This window comes from Melanerpes formicivorus, unplaced genomic scaffold (assembly GCF_026170545.1).
Source record: "Melanerpes formicivorus ecotype bairdi unplaced genomic scaffold, bMelFor1.0.p_v2 SCAF_13, whole genome shotgun sequence".
Classification (NCBI taxonomy): Eukaryota; Metazoa; Chordata; class Aves; order Piciformes; family Picidae; genus Melanerpes; species Melanerpes formicivorus.
This window is the reverse complement of record NW_027142365.1, coordinates 4650326-4667661: the sequence shown is the minus strand read 5'-3', so window position 1 is coordinate 4667661 and position 17336 is coordinate 4650326. Positions and strand designations below refer to the sequence as shown.

At 42.9% G+C, this 17336-nt stretch overlaps 1 protein-coding gene across 4 annotated transcripts in view; it reads right to left on the bottom strand.

Annotated features, from left to right (window-relative positions):
* CTDSPL (CTD small phosphatase like) overlaps positions 1-17336 on the bottom strand; it is a 91288-nt gene that overhangs the window by 51152 nt on the left and 22800 nt on the right. The gene's annotated exons all lie outside the window — the stretch shown is intronic.

Genomic DNA, 17336 nt, shown 5'->3' with positions numbered 1-17336 from the left:
CTTCTCCCAGGCAACCAGCACCAGAACAAGGGGACACAGTCTCAAGCTGCGCCAGGAGAGGTCTAGACTCGAGGTGAGGAGAAAGTTCTTCACCGAGAGAGTCATTTGTCATTGGAACGGGCTGCCCAGGGAGGTGGTGGAGTCACCGTCCCTGGAGGTGTTCAAGAGGGGATTGGACGTGGCACTTGGTGCCATGGTCTAGTCATGGGGTCTGTGTTGATAGGTTGGACTCGAAGATCCCCGAGGTCCTTTCCAACCTTAGTGATACTGTGATACTGTGGTCTCTAATAGTCTCATCTTGCAAAAACGCTGCTACAGGGGCTCCTTTGGAAGGGAAAGTTTTGTTTCTCCCTTTTGCCTGACGAATGTTATGATCAGCCCCTGTGGATACTTTGGGACAGGCAACAGTTCTCATTTTAGCAGGTTATTTGAATCCAGTGCTTCTGGGAGCAATTAAACCATCGGATTTTGATTATGAACTTAATTGTTGCGTCTCAGTTCCGGGGATTTCTCAGGAGCAGTCTGAAGGCACTTGAGTGCATCTGCTGGGACAGAATCTGACTTACAGGAATTGCCAAAAGTAATTTCTCCTGCTGCTTTAGCTTCCATGGAGTAGACTTTACCCAACCTTAGATTACTCTTCGATATTTAATTTAATACTTGCAATACATCTCATGGAAATGCATATTACAGAGAGGAAAAAAAGAGTTGCTGCTTTTTTACTTCAAGCTTCATCCACCCTCACCAGTTAAGCTAGAATGATTTATGATGGATTAAAGTTTTTTAGGAAGATCATATATTCTCTGACTCTATCAAACCTGAAGTAAATACAACATCAGCCACTGCAGGTTTTCAGTTCAATGGATGTGCCACTTGCAGAACAGGAGCACTGCGGGTATCTCTGGCAAAATAAGCTGCACTTGATCTTTCTGCAACAGAGCATCTGTTGTTACACCCAAAAGTAAAGAGCCAAGGCAAAAAGCCCCCACAAAAGCATACTGCAAGGTCTCATTAATAATTTGCTAAAAGATCCAGCATTGCCCTGGTGAAGCACAAGCCCTCTCTCTCTTTGTCTTCCCAACTCCTCTTCCCTGGGGTGTATTCAAAAAGGCCAGTAGGATACACACTGTCAGTTCTGAAAGACAAGCACAATGTACTCCTATTAAAACATCTCAATATCTGAATCCTGATCAACTACAAGCACCTCCACCACCCCCTATCCAACTACAGAAGGAGGAATAGCCAAAACCAATAAACATTTGGCATGGCTTAAAACGCTTAGGAGTCTGAGACAAACATTTCTTTTTTGCTGGGCATGGATGTTGTACCAAAACACAAAGCTGAGCTAAATATCAAAACTACCTTTGAAATAATACTCAACTTGCCTCATGCAGCAAGTCCATGACTTTTTTTTATACTTACGTAATATCAGTAATATTAATGTATAGTGTAGTACCAATGTGTATATCTATCAGTGTAATACTTCCCCTCACTTTAGGAAGGATGTTGACTTGCTGGAGTGTGTCCAGAGAAGGGCAACAAAGTTGGTGAGGGGCTTGGAACACAGCCCTGTGAGGAGAGGCTGAGGGAGCTGGGGCTGCTTAGAAGAGGAGACTCAGGGGTGACCTTATTGCTCTCTACAACTACCTGAAGGGGGGTTGTAGACAGGCAGAGGTTGGTCTCTTCTCCCAGGCAGCCAGCACCAGAACAAGAGGACACAGTCTCAGACTGCGCCAGGGGAGGTTCAGGCTGGAGGTCAGGAGGAAGTTTTACACAGAGAGAGTGATTGCCCACTGGAATGAGCTGCCCAGGGAGGTAGTGGAACCACCATCACTGGAGGTTTTCAGGAGGAGGCTCGACAGGGTGCTTGGCTGCATGGTTTAGTTGATTAGGTGGTGTTGGATGATAGGTTGGACGCGATGATCTTGAAGGTCTCTTCCAACCTGATCTATTATACTCTATTCCATTCCATTCCATTCCATTCCATTCACATTAAAAAGCCTGGATATGAACAGTCTATAAGGTAATTTAACCAGTGCCAGCACACTGTAACAGTAAGCACTGCAGGTGCTGCCTAATATTAAGTGTATTTTCATCTAATCTAAAGAAATAAATCAGGAAGTATTCATTCCTAGAGCTCTTCTGACCTTGCACTCCAGATTATATTACCAATTTAGCATTCCCAGACCATTAGCAGCAGAGCATTCCCACCTGGAAATATGATATTCAGAAAGCTGCAACTAGACTAAGAATGAGACAAAAGATACAGGGAACTGCGAGCTTTGTATGATAAAGTCACTTCAGTTCTGAACTGAAACTCACCGAACTTCCAGCAATTCCTTTCTAAGAACAAAGCCACAATTTATTGCCCATTTAGAAACCAGGAGAACAAAAAATGAAATTATTTTTACTTGCTCCATTAAGTTTATACAGGAGGGGATTATTTTAACAAAGCATTTTGGTACCTTTAAGTACTTAGATGCCTCTCCCGAGCTGACAGTTCAGCTGCAGGTTAGAACAGCTGCAGACATGTTGAACTGCTTTTCCAAACACGCAGAACATCAAGTACTTTTGACCTATTTGAAATGGCCTAAAAAAAAACTTTGTACTCTAAGAATGCACCCAGTTTAATACTTGGATGCTTCAACTTCTGACCATACTGTAAAGCAGAAAGCTACCACTTACTAATTTACAGGCAAGCCAAGAGAAAGCATGAACAACAGACCTCGGTGTAATAAGATGTTGATTAACCGGTGTCCTTCAGGACCACAAGCTGGGAGAAGTGAAAACATAAACTTTCCTTAATTCTACTAGGGAAGAAAATACCACACAAACAAAACAACTAACAAAAAATATTCTCCACCCCCCCCCCCCCAAACAGTGCAGTAACTTTTTGTTGTTTCTTGGGAGAAAAAATGTGGACGCTTTCTATAAAACTCATTCCTGTTATCCCCAACTAAAGGCCAAAATACTGATCTAGTCTGAAGTGGTAAAAAGAGCACCTGCACCCAGCAACAAAATGAAACCACCTCTCTAGCTTACTTCTGCAGGATGTGCCTTTGTGCTAATTTTAAGAGACCACCAAGCATGATGCAAGTGAAATGAATTTTACAGCCTGCCCAGGCCCCAGCCTCTCTCAACCTCCATTCTTATCCAAGCTTTTTATGCAGAACTCTTTCTTATCCCCTGATCTCTACCTGATCTGGCCCAAAAACCATCTTCTCCTTTGTCACTGATGCAGTGGTGACAGTAAGCAGTGTATTTAGTACATAATGACACTTTGAATCATTGTCTTTCTTGGGATAAATAAGCCAGACTTACCACCTACACTAAACAGGCCTTACTGCCCAGTTGATCCCCGTGCTAAATAAGTCTTGCAGAACACTTACTCCTTATCCCTTCAGGAGGTAGGATCCTTATTATCAGCATTTCTAATAGCAGAGGTCCATATGAGGCTCAGAGGAGAGAAGCAGCTGATGATCCCAAGCAGGAGCCCAAACCAGATGACTGATCCAGTGCACTTATTGCACTTAGCTTAGATGGCAAATCCCAGGCACACGGACCCATAAATTTTAACTCCTATTAAATCTCCACCTACACATACATACTCAAACACTTAGTGGTCATCTTTAGGATTTGTCCCTTCTCTCTCACAAATAGCAAGCTCTAACCTTACAGAGATTGCCCATTGGAATGGGCTGCCTGGGGAGGTGGTGGAGTCGCCGTCATTGGAGGTTTTCAGGAGGAGACTTGATGGGGTGCTTGGTGCCATGGGTTAGCTGTTTAGGTGGGTTGGACACGATGATCTTGAAGGTCTCTTCCAACCTGGTTTATTCTATATTCTATTCTATATTCTATCACTCCTCTTCAGTCACTTCACGCTCCCTGCACAGTTCACACAGACTCAGGCTCTGCCAGTTTGCTGCTGTGATGCCTGCGCAAGCTCTGCAAGCACCCCAAGCCCTGCTGTGATGTGGCCTGCAACTCAAATGCAGACAGAAGAGGGGGACAGCAACAACAATTTCTAACTCAAAACTGACTGGGTGCCCCAGGATGCCTGGCTGTGTGTAGCAAAACCTGCACTGGCAGAAGTGTCACCCAAGCCGGTCCCATCTGCTGTGGCTGCATATCATCCTAAGAGCTTTAAAAATCCCTTTTGGTCTGAACAATAAATATTCTGTCCTGCATAAGCAATTTTAAAAGCTTTCTTCTGGCTACTGGCTGAGTACTACCAGTTCAGGCAGAATATCTCCCTGCCCACTTAGCTCCCTCTGCCCAGCTCCAGCAATCTTCAATGAATTGCTAAACCCTGCAGAGATTTCTGCATTTGAATTCATCTCCCAAAGCTACGCAGAGCTCAAGCAGAAAAGCACGGCCTGTGATTGCACGCCTGCTGCAACCCAAGACACATCTGGCATCTCTCTTGACCCTGCACAACCAAAATGAAGAAGACAAATTATGTGTGACCAGCTTTGTTGCTGCCTTTCTTACACAGCCATACTTTTTCTTGGGGACACAGTAAAATACGTCAAGAGAAATGCAGGACCCAACATGACCTTCCCAAACCAAAGTTTAACAAAGATCAAGCTGGAGCTAAGTTTTGCAACACTAGAGAGAAATTCTCACTTCTGACGAAGAACTCTACTTCAGTAACAAATATGTGTGCAAGAATGAAGGCTCCAGGCCCCTTCCTCCTATGGTCCCAACACAAGTGAGGAACTCCAGCCCTGCAAAACAAACAAAGTGAGGTCCAGTGTGTTTTCACACACACTGCCAAAAATCTCCTGCCAAGACCCAGACAGCTGGTGGTGGGAAGTTTCTGGGTGGTAATGGGTCTCCAGATTGAACAGAATTATTATTCTGTTTGTTTTAATTGCATTATTATAGCTCCAGAGTAATTTCTGTGGATATTGTCCTTAACCTCCTGGTAGCTCAGTGATCAGCCCAGCTGACCACAGGCAGCGCTCACAACGCCAAGCTGATATGCCCTGGTAGGACATAATTCATCTGATTTGTCTGCACCAGAACCCCCACCAAAAAATGCCTTTTTTTTCCCTTTCTTTCTTTTCTTCTCTCCACTGATGAATAGCTCAGCTGTTTATATTGCAAATATTTACAGTTAGGGGGAAGATCACCCTCCCCCAAAAAACTGCTTCAGTCTTTCCTGTAAGTCAGTAGCGTTGGCCAAGACCAGAAACAATCCATCAAGCATCCTAAAAATGCTGCAAAACAACCCCTTCATTTAATGCTTCTGCTCCCCTGCCCATATCAATGCAGCCATTTCCTAACCACTCCAGAATATTAATCTGCATATCCAAAAGACAAATGGAAAATGTTGTTCATACAAAAACCAGAACACAGGACTGGGGCTTACGATGAGGTCCCTCAAGAAGGCTGAACCAAGAACACCAGGCAGCAAACACAAACTCCTGCACTCACAAAGCATAACTTAGGATTCCTGGGGACTCCAGCAAGTTCCCCATGGTGTGCTCCAAGAAAAATACCACGGTCCTGATGATAGAACATTTCATGGAAGATTTATTGCCCCAAACTACCATGTGTACTCAAAGACCACAACACAGCCTGCAAGAGAAAGAGCTTACACAAACAGGGCAAAGCTTCTGGATAGGCTTTCACAGCAGCTTTTTTTCTCAACTCTTCCTCTCTCTTTTTGCCAAGAGGTGTAAGTGGAAAGTTTTCTCATACAGAGGATGCCTCACATCAAGTTACACATTGCTGAAGTAATCACATTATCCACAAAATTTGGTGGGTTCTTTTCCCTCATCTGAGAAAATTCAGTTGTTCAGAGATTTTGTTTCATCTGCTGGTGCAATTGTAAGTGACCCAAGCACTGAAGGCACCATCTCATCCCTTTCTTTAGTCAAGGATGAGCACTGTTTCCAAACCCCTTTGATAACCTACACATTAAAACTTGCTTCACCACCATCTGACAACAACATGAGGTCATTATGACATTTTTGTGGGTTTTGTGCTTGCTTTCTGGCCATGGGTGCAAAGTTTCCCACCACTACCTTAAGTCTCCTGGTTAATCCCAAAGATAGATATATGGAACCATGGAATCATTTTGGTTGGAAAAAGCCTCTGAGATCACCAAGTCCAACTGTCAACCTAACACCACTGTGGCTATTAAAACATGACCTGAAGTGCCACAGCTACAGGGATGGTGACTCTACTGCCTCCCCGGGCAGCCTGTTCCAATGCCTGATCACTCTTACAATAAACATTTCCAATCTAAACCTCTCCTGGTGCAATTTCAGGTCATTTCTTCTTGTTGTATGGAAGAAAAGGCCAACACCCACCGCACCCCAACCTCCTCTTAGGTAGTGGTAGAGAGCAATGAGGTCTCCCCTCAGCCTCTTCTTCTCCAGATCTTCATGAGCAATGTTAAAAAACTGCAAGCCCTACAAATCTGTACCATGTATAAACATCTGGAAGTATTTAAAGGATGTATAGATGTGGTGCTGAGTTACATGGTTTAGTGGTGGACTTGGCAGTGCTGGATTAATGGTCTTTTCCAACCTAATGATTCTATGACCCTCTCTGTATCAGTTTGTGGGCATTTGAAATTTCATTGCAAGCATTAAAGGATGTGGCTGGGAGTATGTAGAAGAGCCACAAGTAAGTACTTTTCCCTTATAACCACAAGCTTTGGATAGTCCCATTAAAAGGAAAGACAATGCCAAAAGCCAAATAATGCCAAAAGCTACTAACTGCTCCAAGTGACAACTGGAGGACACAGAATTGAGGTGTCCTTAAAACATCGGATTAAGTGACAAAAGACAATACTGGATCGTACTTCCTAACAGGATATATGTTCTGCAAAGCAAAGAGCTAAAGGTCAACCCCAACAACTCAGACAACCAGCTCAAGTCTAAAGATAATTAGATTCACTTTTCTGCTACACTCTTTCTTCTTTTACTTTGAGAAGTGGCTTCATCTGTTCTTTCCCATGGTTTCTTGTCTACAGAACAATGTTTTTAAACCCAGGGTAAAAGAAAATACCTACAAAACATCTCCTGCTTCATTTTTATTCTTAGGTTAAGGCCCACATACAGCCTTTCACCAGGAGCTTGGGGCTGAATATATATTAAAAATTGAGAGGTGCTCCTATAATTTAATAGCAAGGTCTCGAGGAGTACTTAGCTCCTAACATCCTAACTTCATTCCCCTATCACAGGCAGCATAAATCCCTGCAGTGGTATCACAAACTGCTTTATCCAATGTCTAGAAACAACATTAACCCTATCTAGGAAATACTGAGGTCCTTAGCATTAAAGTAACAATTACATTAATTAATTCTTTACAGTAAGGGTGGTGAGACACTGTAACAGGTCACCCCGTGCATGCCCTCTCCCTGGAAGTGTTTAAGGGCAGTTTAGCTTTGAGTGACCTGATCTATCATAGTATCAGTCAGGGTTGGAAGGGACCACAAGGATCATCCAGTTCCAACCCCCCTGCCAGGGGCAGGGACGCCTCACACTAGATCAGGCTGGCCAGAGCCTCATCCAGCCTGGGCTTAAACACCTCCAGGGACAGGGCCCCAACCACCTCCCTGGACAATCCATTCCAGGGTTTCACCACTCTCATGGTGAAGAACCTCCTCCTCACCTCCAGCCTGAATCTCCCCACCTCCAGCTTCAATCCATTCCCCCTAGTCCTATCATTACCTGAGATCCTGAGCAGTCCCTCCCCAGCCTTCCTGTAGGCCCCCTTCAGATACTGGAAGGCCACAATTAGGTCACTTCGGAGCCTTCTCTTCTCCAGACTGAACCCCTGTCAATGCCAGGGGGCTTGGAACTAGATGATCTTTAAGGTCCCTTCCAACACAAACCCTTCTATGAATCTATGAATTATGCCTTCCACCAAATATAATGATAGTGTTTGGGTATTACCCATTAGAGATTCTGCCCGCCCCCTCCCCCCCCATTAATAAACTAATTGTTGTATAAGAATCTAGTAAGGCAATGGAAAAATGTATCCCCAGAGCTCTTGCCTAAACATGTGATGGTTGCTTTTTTGGTTTTTTTTTTCCTTGAGTCATTTCAGGCAACTAAACCAAGCATGACTGAGGAACACTGAAAAGTACAAATGAAAAAGATCCCTACAAATGATGTCACTTGGCTTATTCTTCTTGTTTATAGTGTTAGTACAGCTGAAGATACAATCATATAAGTTTGCACCAGGTTTAAAACAATCCACACTGAAAGGATTTGTTGCATTGGAGAATGCTAAACAGTTTTAAATGTTCCTCCAAATTCCATTTACATACCAGAGATGGAAAAGCTCTTACACATTTTCCTCGCCTTAATAAATCCACTGTGTGTGTGTGTGTGTGTATGCATGAACACATTGTATGCATGAACACATTGTATGCATGAACACATTGTATGCATATGCAGCAATCTGGAAAAACTAGCTTGAAAGAGGTACAAGTAAGAAAAACATGTAGCCCAGCCCTTTATCCAAAGCAGAGAGTTAATAAATCTCAGACATAAAAGTTTGAATCAACTGAAATAAACAGGCCCTGTGTCATTGGAAAGAGCACATTCTAACTGAAACTACCCTGACTTTTTGTGGAATTGGATTTCAGTAATATTGCACAAATTATTCAATGATCATATCAGCTTATTTTCAACAACACTCTGCTTTCTTTTCCCTAAGGAAATTACAGTAGTGCTTGCAGGCACCACTCCAGTATTAGCAAGAGTTAGAGTCCTTTACATTCATTTCTTTCTCCCTACACAGATAATGTATTCTTCATGTTCATTTCCACTGAGGGAGAAGAAAAAAACTTCCAGCTTTGCTTTTCTCATGAATAATGCATTCAAAAAGTTAATATTACAGAACAAATCATCTTTTTAAGCCTCCAGAAGCAGTACTATATTTGCCCTATTACTTTGAAAAGATTCACACCACATTTAAATAAGGCAGAACCGTAAGCTCCAGTTTTCCATAATTAAACTGTAACAAAATATTTCACCATTTATCGGGCCAATTGGAAAAAGAAATACTGTGTAGCTTTATAGCTGCCATCAGAACAAAGAAAAATCACTTACCATATTCATAATAAGGAGTATAATACATTTTGGTAGCTCTGTGTTACAAGCTGAAGTGGAAGGGATTTTTTTTTTCAGCCACTCCTGAAACCCAGTTTGTTTACACGAAGGAGACAAGAGAATCCTAATTTCAAGTAGGCATCTATAGTCCACATTACTAATGGCAGATGTAAATAAACCCAAATCCCAAGAGCAAAGCTATTTACAACAGCAAAAATTATACAACAGAGGAGAGAGAGCAAAACAACTGCCTGTGAAAGGATGAAAACCTCTAGGAAGATTCCTTCTAAGAACAGCAGCCTCATCGATCTCCTGCCTTGACTCTGCAGGCTGATGGCTCTTCTACAGCCTCAGGCTTCTTGTTCCTTCTTAGGCTTGTACAAAAATAACCAGACTGCAGAGTATGAACCCAGATGTTTCAGAAATCAAAAGCAAGAGTCCAATTATCCTGCTGCTATGGAAGTATTTTCAAGTGTTTGCGTCGCCCGAGACAGCTTTAGAAGGCAGTGCCGCTGAGTTCAAGTCCCTGGAGCCTTCAAGTATCTTTTCCAGGAAGCCAGCAGCAAGTTAACAACACTTGAGGAACTGGACAAGGTGCCCTTTGAGAAGGAGCACACACACAATAATCTGCAGAACGAAGGACAAATACAGCAAACATGAACTTTGTCTGCATGTCTCTGGATTACCTCTGCCGGAAGGAGCAGAATGTCAAAGGGCTATCACAGGCAAATGAGGAATTTTTATTGAAGGTGTTTGGAAGGAATTTATTATAGACCTGAGTGTATGGCTGCAACTACAGGACTAAGTCAACTTTCAAACCAATTACTCTTCAAAGACATCTTTTAATTTCTCTTCAGGTACCGCATTCCACAAGAGCTGGGATGTGCTGCTCATTATCTCACACAGCAGGAAACTCAACATTTTAACATTTAGCTCATTTACTACAAATGCTTTTAGAGTTATTCATAATATTGACCCTCCTATATTACACTCTGGGCTGGATTTTCAGGTGGCTTTTCACATCCCCTACAAAAAGACAAATCTAAGGTGAAAGGTGAAGTGAGACGTAAGAAAGAGGCTCTCTAGTATCTGGTTTGCAGAGAACTAGCTGGCAAGCCCTGTCTGATGATCAGTTCCCAGATCAGAGCTTGTTGAAGTGAGCTGTACACCCTGTCAAAAACACATTTCTGACTTTGCTTTGAAAGGGAAGAGAGGTCCTAGAAAGGTTTTGGAATCTGAGCTCCCCAGTGGCTTGGCTTTGCAGTGTCCAAGAAACAGCCTCCTACACAACTGTGCCTCTTCAGCTACAGAGCAGTGAATTCTTCCTGTCATTTTTTCCAAGAACTTCCATTTTCCTACTTCTCAACATTTGCTTTAGTCTTAAATAATAAAATCTGTATGAGGAGTTCTTTCAACCTAAACCCTGCCAGAAAGAAAACCCTACTGCTTTCAGAACCGTTAAAAGCACCAGAAACTGCCAATCTGTCAGTCTGCCCTCATCTAGCTCCTGTGCTCTGCACAGCAAAGGGCAGCTCTGCACAGCCAGCAACTGCCCTAAACGTCACTGGTGTCCCACAGCAGGAAGCCCACCCAGCAGCTGCTGGCATGCAGCACAGCAAACCACATGGTCTGTGTCCATTACCCTCTTTCCTTTTGGCTGGCGTTTCGGGTTCGTGAGCTTCTCTCCCCTTATACAGGAAGCTGGGGCCTCAAGCTTAATCCTGCACATTCAGTTCCCTTCTCTTCCAGCTACCACTACAAATGTATTCTCTCAGCAAATAAAAAAAGAAAAAAAAAAGTGAGCACTGAAAGCTCTCACAGTCAAATCTTTGCTAAACTTCTGCATGCTGAGATTGTTTCTTCCTATTCTAGGAGAAAAATGAAGGAGGAAAAAAAGGTTAACACATTCCTGCAGCTGAACGGCGCTAAATGCTGTTTATCAAGCAGATAATCCAAATCTAAAGGTACAAACCAACCTTGCAACACCACTGCAAGCAGATAACCACAGATATCCCAGTGTCCAATGCAGCTGCACTCGACCACTTTCACCAGCTTGTGTGCAGGGCAGGGGAAGCGGCAGCAATAGCAGACTTGCAGGAGCTGGGAAGGAAGGTGTGGTTGCAATCAGAAGAATTTGGCTACTGGGAAGTCAGTGCAGCAGACTGAGGGGATAGAAGGAGGAAGGAGGAGTCTACAGGTCTAATTTATCTTCTTTTAGTCTGAAAGCAGTTGATTTACTGTGCCTGAAAGCAGTTGAGTTTCTCTGCCTGAATGTAGTTGAGTTTCTCTGCAGCAAAGCATCTAGCTCCTCTCCCACTCTGGTTGCTCACTCCATACCAGTTTCTGGACTCATCCATCAGCCTCTTCGATCCTCAGAACAGCTTGTTTACTTCTCAGCCTAAGAATTTGAATCTACTTTTCCTTGCTCTTGACCATTACTAGGGCCACCACACTATGTTCCACAGTATATTCCAAATGTCCAACAAGCATCACCTTTCTATATCATAAAATGCAGTGTTCTGTAATGTTACTTTTGTGTGTGTGCTCCAACAGTGACTTCTTTATTTCCTTCTTCCTGAACCTTGGGGCACAAACAACAAAAAACCCTCTTCCTGTTCTCCTTCCCAATTATTTTAGTACTTCCTCAATTTTGGGCTCTAGGTAAAACTATTATACTATACATAAAGCCATCTGTAATTTGCTTAATTGTGTACATGGCACTGATGAAGGGTTGGACTGACCAGTTCTCAGACTCACCATTCCTCCAGCTGCTGACTAAGGACAATTTTTATGGGATTTACTATAAATAATTGTATAGCATTTAAGATGTAGACAGCACAACAGCAAATTACTGTTGACTTAAGCACCGACTGTTGTATCAAGAGACTCATTAAAAGGAGCTGATGCATCTTCTGCTGCCTGTGGTCTGATGAATAACTCCAGCTACTCACCAGCACTACTGCAGGATGTGTGAGGGGCACCACAAAATGAGAATGTATTCGAGCGCCCTCCCTACCATCAGACCCTTGAGGTCTTCTGTAGAAGGCATTTGCAATGGCTAAGAGAAAAGGGACTTCCTCAAAAGAGAAGGAAGAAAGGTTACTGCTTTAAGTGACAGCTGATTTGACTCCTTTTAGGTTGTTTGACCTGCTGACTCAAGATGCTTCCAATGGTATGAACGAGCCTGATGCTTTTGAACACTCATCCTTTATTTCACGTTCAACTACAGAGGTCCCACAGCTATTCATATGGAATGTTTAATAGGGGAATAGCAAGAAGAGGTGGGAAGAAAGGAAAAGAAGTGACTACACAGGGATTAACCACACATGCAGAATTAACCATGCCAACACACCTCTTCTGTATTAAAAACATATGCCACTACCAGCACCAGCACCGGGGTGCTTCCTGTTGGCAAAATAACCATTGCAATGCTGCAGTCACAGCACAGAAACTATGGACAGGTATACAGATAAAGAATTAAAATTCAGGATACTTGCTTTTATGATTAAAATGTTCTCAGCTTGCTCAGTTTTTTTCCACTGCAAGTTAGCTGGCCTAGTCTGATTGCTTTCTCCCTCTTCCTTGGAAAGGTCTCAAATCCAAATCCAGTGCTCAAAGTGTTACACGGCAGTTCAGAAGTCTTTCCAAAACAAGGGTAGAGCAGGACAACTTCACTGCTCTTACAAATCAGCTGTCACATTGGAATGCATAAACAGGGATATATATATATTTTTTTTTTCTCCTTTTTACTGGTGTGTGTCAAATGTGACTCCTACAATTATTATGGGATTTTCTATGGACTAACAGCACAACTAGTTGTCCTCACAGTTGCTGCAGCACAAAATCTTGATGAAGTAATGTGAAAAAAAACAGGATACACATTTAGCTCATCCAGTCCTTTCCTATTTTTAGGGGAAACACCCAGCTGGTCTTCTATTTCAGTACCTGCAGAGTCAGTATGTTCCCCATTGCATCATCCAGGTTGTTAATGACTGACCAGCACCAGACCTACAACAGACACTGCACAGTCCCATCCACCATGCATCCCTTCGAAGGCTCTGAACTATTGATACATGGTGCAAAGATTTCTGCATCCATTTTATAACCAGACCACATTTTTCTAACTTAGAAGAGTCTTCAAAGCTTCACTTCAGCTTGTGGTAATCTACTAGTTTGTCCTTTTCTTCCTACCAAGTGACAGAAATGAGTTCAGTTTCTTAGACGTGGTTTATTTGTGAGAGAAAACCTGCTGGATATTATCAGTTTCCCTACTTTCTTGCAACACTGCTAATGTTCCTTTCTGAAAACTGAAAGTAGAAGTTATGAATAAGCCTGCCTCAGCATTGTGTTCATTCTTCTGGGTTTTTAGAAGCTTATCTACTCTTCCCCAAGTGTCAAAGGTAACAGCTCACAGCTCTGAAGCTGTATAGTTTCACACCAGCCACTAAGCATCCAGTGATTTAATTTGCCATCTGCTCTCAATTAAAGTCTTAGCTAAAGACTTGATACAAGCTTCCCTTCCCCCATTTTAATAAACCATTTTAGTGTCAGAAGTTGGTAACTTCCCCTTCCTGCTGAGAAGCAGCCCAAATCCTTTGTCCTCCTTTCGTTACTACAATACTCGCCGATTCTTTGTACTCCCCACAGCCCCTGCTTGGTGCCTGTCCTGGCAAGCACAACCCACAGAACTCACAGAGTGTTCCATTTCAAAAAACAACAACAAAAAATTATCAGAGAAGAGAAAAATGTTTTTTTCATACATATCCCTGCTCAAATTATCCCTGTTGGAAACTAGGTCAGGCTTTCTGCAAGCTTCCTTCCTTCCTTCCTTCTTGTGCTGGGGAAACTTATCAAGTTAGTGAGTTACTGTGTTTTCTGTTCCTTTTGAACTGGGACAGTCTGTGCTTGTCTCCATAATCAAGAATTCTGTTGAACTGCCACCTCATCTGGAGTCCTCTTCCAGATTTGCATCTATAAACAAACTCAGAGTCGTGTCTCCCACTTCTCAGAGTTTACTGAGGTTTGCCATCTTGCAGCATACTGATTTTAATGGTTTGGGTTTTCCCCCCCTCTCTTTTCCCCTCTTTAATCCCCTGATGAATGCCACCATTTCACAGTCACTCCTGCCAAACCACCTCCCACTTCTGTGTTCTGAATGCCTCCCCAATGGGCTGCTACACAGATCATAGAATCAGTAAGGTTGGAAGAGACCTCAAAGATCATCAAGTCCAACCTGTCACCCAAGACCTCATGACTACTCATGACGAGTGCACTGATCATCTCCCTTAAGAGGAAAGGCTGAGACACCTGAGGTTCTGACATGGAGAAGAGCAGACTGAGAGGGCATCTTATCAATGCTGATCAGTATCTGTAAGATAGGTGTCAAGAAGATGAGGCCAATCTCCATAAAGTGGGCTTCTGGGGCAGACCAAGGGGCAATGTGCACAAACTAGAACACAGAAGCTCCATCAGAATGTGAGGAAGAACTTCTTTGAATGTGCAGGAGCACCTGAACAACCTTTCCAGACTTCTTGTAGAGATTCAAAGCTGTCTGTATGTGCTCCAGTGCAACCTGCTCTGAGTGACCCTGCTTTAGCAGGGGGAGTAGACTAGACGATCTCCAGAGATTCCTTCTAACCTGCATCATTCCATGACTCTGATTTTTCTGCCCTTTCCAGATCTCCTTTCACGACTGCAGCCCTCACCACATCTGCCACAACACGTGCCTCACACTGGTCCTTCTGCACAGCAGCACAACTTGTCTCAGTTTTCTCTAAAATGTAATGGATCTAGCACAGCTTCATGTCTAGATGAAATATGAAAGTCATTTTGAGAGAGGTTTCTATTATTCCTTAAGGATTGACTCCTACTTTCTAACCGGGACAATTTTAGACTCTGAAAATAGAGTTTAAGAACTGCCAGAGAGGCAGCAACACACAAAAGTGATCTGTGGTTCTCCTCAAATCCCCAAACAAGCACCTCTCACCAGGGCATGTTTCCCTTTGTCATCAAGTAGCAAAACTGCCCAGCTCCCTTTAAGAAGCCTGTCACCAAGACCAACGTTCCCACTCTGTGAAATAAAAGTATGTTTGTCTGGTGGGGCTTTTTCAGTCCTTTGTCACTTTGAAGCCTGTTTTCTAGATTAATCCTGAACTCAAATGCCTGTGAAAGACTGAAAACACCAAACACCACTAAAAAACAACCACCAAACACTAACAAACCCCTACCCCCAAACAAACAAACTAAACCCCCCAAAAACCTCAAACAACAAACTTTGTGCAATTTTGTACTGGGGTCTTTTTTTTCCTCCATTCACTCTGGAATATTGATTAAGAAAAAAAAAAAAAAGAATGCCCAATGATTCAGAAGTCAGTGAAAGATCTGTGCAGTGTGGACTGAAGGAAGACATTTGGTTTTTGCCATGAGAGTGGTCAAACATTGGCACAGTTTGCCCACATGGGTGGTAGAAGCCCCATCCCTGGAAACACTCCAGGTCAGGTTGCACAGGGCTCTGAACAACCTGGACAAGTTCAGTATCACCAAGGTGGGAAGAGACCTCAAAGATCATCAAGTCCAATCTGTCACCACAGACCTCATGACTAGACCATGACAAGTTGAAGATGTCCCTGCCCACTGCAGGGAACTTGGTCTAGAAAACCTTTAAACGTCCCTTCCAACCTAAAGCAGTCCATGGATCTACTTCATTAAAGTCTTCCTTACAGGCAGAATATGAACTGAGCACCAACACTTCAGTCAGTATGAAGCACCTTACAAGAGCAGATCAAAATGAAATGGTTTGGGTTTTTTTAAACACACTGCTGCTGAGCACAATTGGGTATTAGTGCCTTCAGAATTGAAGGAGTTCCAACAAAGGAAGAAACAAATGGATGTTCAAGACCAATGATTCTTGAAGAGTTCAGATGGACCCCAATAGCTTCCCATCATGTTTCAAGCAATGACCATCAGCTCCATGCAACTGAGCTCTTACAGGAGGTCCCTAACTTGAAACAACATCTTCTAACAACAAATGTTTCAACCACCATACTCAAACTAGACTGTCATTTGACACACTGGCATGCTTAAACCTCTGTGTACATCTGCATGCCAAGCAGAGGAGAATCATATTTGAAGTGATGAATGGAATAACTACAGACACATCTTTAATGCTTCATGTTGACAGTGACCTGTTCACCAATCAGGTTTTCAACATGCACCATCACCTTTCCACCATGAGATGCCTTACTACAGACTCCAGAAAAAGCAAAGTGCAACAATTCACAATTTGTTTGTCTCTACAAATGCAAACTTCGTGAGGAAGCTCATAAAGTGAAGAAGACAGTGGGAAGAAAAGGATGACCTGTAAGGAAAACCAGTGTTGTTTATGAAGGTGACAGTAAGACATCAAATGATGTACTTTCAGGAATGGACCTGATGATTCTTTTCTTTAAGAGAAGTTTGCAGCCCTACTACTTAATAAAAATCAGGTGCACATTAAGAAGAGATTGTTCTGGGCAGCAATGTCAGGAATAAATATCAACCGTGCTCCAAACACGTAATTTGCTTCAGGGAATGAGAAGGAAATCAACAACCCGTGGCAGACCAGGACATACAGCTACCAGGAGCATGCACACACTAAATCTCTACACCAAAAAGGGACCCCATATGATTCAAGAACTTTTGAAACAAAATGTTGTGAAATACTTCAGAGTACAGGATTTCCAAATGCTTTTATGCCAACCTTGATGTGGAGCACTGCTAGGAGATAACCTAGTGTCCTACATTCTTCGGGTACTAGGCTAGCTAGTAACTGAAGAGACACCACTGATGAAAGGCCAGAAGAGAATCAACCACAATCTCTCCCACATGAAATGACATTTTAAAAGGCAAAGCCCTATGAAACATAAAAACAACCAAAAAAAAGGGAAGGCCCAAAGCACACAACCTTTCTTCCACACCTAACACAACCCCTGTTTAAGCACAGGTCTAGAAAGGAAGCCACACGCACCCAAGGGAACAGGGAAGACGAGGCTGCAGCACCTTGGCAAATCTTGTTGGGAAGAGTTTCTCATCTTAAGAAATGAATCTATTTTCCCTTTAAGTTAAGCACATAACTCCATGGATAAAACACACATTGATTAGCTGCTATTTTTGCTTCCACGGGGCGATCATTGACAGCAGTTTTGCTGAAAAGAGCCCCACAGCAAACACTGAAAATAGTAACAGAGCTGGCATGTAAAATGATTTTCAGTAACACATCAA